This window comes from Oncorhynchus nerka, unplaced genomic scaffold (assembly GCF_034236695.1).
Source record: "Oncorhynchus nerka isolate Pitt River unplaced genomic scaffold, Oner_Uvic_2.0 unplaced_scaffold_2085, whole genome shotgun sequence".
NCBI lineage: Eukaryota > Metazoa > Chordata > Actinopteri > Salmoniformes > Salmonidae > Oncorhynchus > Oncorhynchus nerka.
In genome coordinates this window covers 46,874-51,911 of record NW_027039252.1, presented here as the reverse complement: position 1 = coordinate 51,911, position 5,038 = coordinate 46,874, and positions in this window count along the sequence as shown.

Below are 5,038 nucleotides of genomic sequence, written 5' to 3'. Positions count from 1 at the left end.
TGTTAGTTATGTTAGTGTCCTGATGGAGAGGGGTGGGTTAGTTCTGTTATGTCCAGATGGAGAGGGTGGGTTAGTTCTGTTATGTCCTGATGGAGAGGGTGGGTTAGTTCTGTTATGTCCTGATGGAGAGGGTGTGTTAGTTCTGTTATGTCCTGATGGAGACAAATACCTCCCATTGAATCTTCATGACTCCATGTTAAAAGCAGATTGTGAATGAAAGATGTATTTTATGCATTATGTTGCCATTAAATGGGATCAAGCCCTGTTTTTATGGACTACTGCACCTTCATAACCAAGCACACACACATACCCACAGGAACACGACGCACGCACGCACACACACACATACACACACACACACACCCACAGGAACACAACACAGCACGCACACACACACACACACACAGACACACACACACACCCACAGGAACACAACGCACGCCCACGCACACACACACACACATACACACTCACACTCACACAATGCACGCACGCACGCACACACACACACACACACACTCACACTCACACTCACACTCACACACACCCACAGGAACACAAAGCAAACACACACACACACACACACACACACACACACAGAGGAACACAACGCACGCACGCACCCACACACACACTCACACACAGAAGACTTGAAATGATTAACACTGGACGTCACCAGCCATATTTGAATACTAGGATAGATGACATCTCTTCTGAAACCAAATAAGGAAAAGTCTCCACCCCAAACAGAGGCACAGGTAAGAATCATATTATATGAATGCTTTATGACACATCTAGAAATGTATTATTATTATCAACCAATGTTGAATATTGTTTTATCTTTTGATATATACTTTTTTTTTATATATATATGCAAGTGTTATTGGTTGGTTGATTAAAGTTGAATGTGTAAAGTGAATTGAGGCTCAGTTGTCTGTGCAGAATTCCAACAGCAGAGGGCGCTACACTACAGATTTTTTTTTTGCCACAGACGTGGCTGTTTCAATGCGTTTGTATGTGTTCCCAATAGGAATAGACTATGTGTCCTTCAGCACTCTACTCTGGATCGTTCCAATCTGGTTTGCTAAGGGTGAGCTAAATGTACGCTGAACCTTCAAATACCTGAAATACTTGATATTTAAGCACAAAAGCGTAAAAAAAATATCCATGCCACTCTTGGATAGGATTATTAGAAGGATGTAAAGCTCAATCCAAAACCATACACAAAAGGGGATTCATTTTGGATCGTTCTACAGTTGTAGAAAAGTAGTAGCTTCAAGCCGGAATCCTTTAATGATGAAACTGCGATATGACGTCATGGCAACGCGCGTCAGAACAGCAGAAAATGTGCTGATTTTTACCATGTTGCGCCATGCTCCTCACCTCCGCTTCATCAACAAAACAAAAACAATAACGACAGCGGTGGGGCGGACAGTGGTGCTGTTTCCCTAGTGTAGATTCCATGTTTAACAGTGGTGCTGTTTCCCCTAGTGTAGATTCCATCTGTTTAATTGGTGCCTGTTTCCCCTGGTGTAGATTCCATGTTTAAGTGGTACTGTTTCCCCTAGTGTAGATTCCATGTTTAAGTGGTGCTGTTTCCCCTAGTGTAGATTCCATCTGTAACAGTGGTGCTGTTTCCCCTAGTGTAGATTCCATGTTTAAGTGGTGCTGTTTCTCCTAGTGTAGATTCCATGTTTAAGTGGTGCTGTTTCTCCTAGTGTAGATTCCATGTATTTAACAGTGGTGCTGTTTCTCCTAGTGTAGATTCCATGTTTAAGTGGTGCTGTTTCCCTAGTGTAGATTCCTTGTTTAAATGGTGCTGTTTCTAGTGTAGATTCCATGTTTAAATGGTGCTGTTTCCCTTAGTGTAGATTCCATGTTTAAGTGGTGCCGTTTCCCCTAGTGTAGATTCCTTATTTAACAGTGGTGCTGTTTCCCCTAGTGTAGATTCCATGTTTAAGTGGTGCTGTTTCCCCTAGTGTAGATTCCTTATTTAACAGTGGTGCTGTTTCCCCTAGTGTAGATTCCTTATTTAACAGTGGTGCTGTTTCCCCTCGTGTAGATTCCATCTGTAACAGTGGTGCTGTTTCCCCTAGTGTAGATTCCATGTTTAAGTGGTGCTGTTTCTCCTAGTGTAGATTCCATGTTTAAGTGGTGCTGTTTCTCCTAGTGTAGATTCCTTATTTAACAGTGGTGCTGTTTCTCCTAGTGTAGATTCCATGTTTAAGTGGTGCTGTTTCCCCTAGTGTAGATTCCATGTTTAAATGGTGCTGTTTCCCTTAGTGTAGATTCCATGTTTAAATGGTGCTGTTTCCCTTAGTGTAGATTCCATGTTTAAGTGGTGCCGTTTCCCCTAGTGTAGATTCCTTATTTAACAGTGGTGCTGTTTCCCCTAGTGTAGATTCCATGTTTAAGTGGTGCTGTTTCCCCTAGTGTAGATTCCTTATTTAACAGTGGTGCTGTTTCCCCTAGTGTAGATTCCTTATTTAACAGTGGTGCTGTTTCCCCTCGTGTAGATTCCTTATTTAACAGTGGTGCTGTTTCCCCTGGTGTAGATTCCATGTTTAAGTGGTGCTGTTTCCCCTAGTGTAGATTCCATGTTTAAGTGGTGCTGTTTCCCCTAGTGTAGATTCCTTATTTAACAGTGGTGCTGTTTCCCCTAGTGTAGATTCCTTATTTAACAGTGGTGCTGTTTCCCCTAGTGTAGATTCCATCTGTAACAGTGGTGCTGTTTCCCCTAGTGTAGATTCCATGTTTAAGTGGTGCTGTTTCCCCTAGTGTAGATTCCATGTTTAAGTGGTGCTGTTTCCCCTAGTGTAGATTCCATCTGTAACAGTGGTGCTGTTTCCCCTAGTGTAGATTCCATGTTTAAGTGGTGCTGTTTCTCCTAGTGTAGATTCCATGTTTAAGTGGTGCTGTTTCTCCTAGTGTAGATTCCTTATTTAACAGTGGTGCTGTTTCTCCTAGTGTAGATTCCATGTTTAAGTGGTGCTGTTTCCCCTAGTGTAGATTCCATGTTTAAATGGTGCTGTTTCCCTTAGTGTAGATTCCATGTTTAAATGGTGCTGTTTCCCTTAGTGTAGATTCCATGTTTAAGTGGTGCCGTTTCCCCTAGTGTAGATTCCTTATTTAACAGTGGTGCTGTTTCCCCTAGTGTAGATTCCATGTTTAAGTGGTGCTGTTTCCCCTAGTGTAGATTCCTTATTTAACAGTGGTGCTGTTTCCCCTAGTGTAGATTCCTTATTTAACAGTGGTGCTGTTTCCCCTCGTGTAGATTCCATCTGTAACAGTGGTGCTGTTTCCCCTAGTGTAGATTCCATGTTTAAGTGGTGCTGTTTCTCCTAGTGTAGATTCCATGTTTAAGTGGTGCTGTTTCTCCTAGTGTAGATTCCTTATTTAACAGTGGTGCTGTTTCTCCTAGTGTAGATTCCATGTTTAAGTGGTGCTGTTTCCCCTAGTGTAGATTCCATGTTTAAATGGTGCTGTTTCCCTTAGTGTAGATTCCATGTTTAAATGGTGCTGTTTCCCTTAGTGTAGATTCCATGTTTAAGTGGTGCCGTTTCCCCTAGTGTAGATTCCTTATTTAACAGTGGTGCTGTTTCCCCTAGTGTAGATTCCATGTTTAAGTGGTGCTGTTTCCCCTAGTGTAGATTCCTTATTTAACAGTGGTGCTGTTTCCCCTAGTGTAGATTCCTTATTTAACAGTGGTGCTGTTTCCCCTAGTGTAGATTCCTTATTTAACAGTGGTGCTGTTTCCCCTGGTGTAGATTCCATGTTTAAGTGGTGCTGTTTCCCCTAGTGTAGATTCCATGTTTAAGTGGTGCTGTTTCCCCTAGTGTAGATTCCTTATTTAACAGTGGTGCTGTTTCCCCTAGTGTAGATTCCTTATTTAACAGTGGTGCTGTTTCCCCTAGTGTAGATTCCATGTTTAAGTGGGGCTGTTTCCCCTAGTGTAGATTCCTTATTTAACAGTGGTGCTGTTTCCCCTAGTGTAGATTCCATGTTTAAGTGGTGCTGTTTTCCCTAGTGTAGATTCCTTATTTAACAGTGGTGCTGTTTTCCCATGATCTCGCCATCACGGTTGACAACTCCATTGTGTCCTCCTCCCAGAGCGCTAAGAACCTTGGCGTGATCCTGGACAACACCCTGTCGTTCTCAACTAACATCAAGGCGGTGGCCCGTTCCTGTAGGTTCATGCTCTACAACATCCGCAGAGTACGACCCTGCCTCACACAGGAAGCGGCGCAGGTCCTAATCCAGGCACTTGTCATCTCCCGTCTGGATTACTGCAACTCGCTGTTGGCTGGGCTCCCTGCCTGTGCCATTAAACCCCTACAACTCATCCAGAACGCCGCAGCCCGTCTGGTGTTCAACCTTCCCAAGTTCTCTCACGTCACCCCGCTCCTCCGCTCCCTCCACTGGCTTCCAGTTGAAGCTCGCATCCGCTACAAGACCATGGTGCTTGCCTCACGGAGCTGTGAGGGAACGACACCTCAGTACCTCCAGGCTCTGATCAGGCCCTACACCCAAACAAGGGCACTGCGTTCATCCACCTCTGGCCTGCTCGCCTCCCTACCACTGAGGAAGTACAGTTCCCGCTCAGCCCAGTCAAAACTGTTCGCTGCTCTGGCCCCCCAATGGTGGAACAAACTCCCTCACGACGCCAGGACAGCGGAGTCAATCACCACCTTCCGGAGACACCTGAAACCCCACCTCTTTAAGGAATACCTAGGATAGGATAAAGTAATCCCTCTCACCCCCCCTCCCCCTTAAAAGATTTAGATGCACTACTGTTCCACTGGATGTCATAAGGTGAATGCACCAATTTGTAAGTCGCTCTGGATAAGAGCGTCTACTAAATGACTTAAATGTAATGTAAATGTAGTGTAGATTCCTTATTTAACAGTGGTGCTGTTTTCCCTAGTGTAGATTCCTTATTTAACAGTGGTGCTGTTTTCCCTAGTGTAGATTCCTTATGGTGCTGTAATTTTTCAACAGATTCCATCTTTAATAACAGGCAGTTAGCGTCATAGTGGGA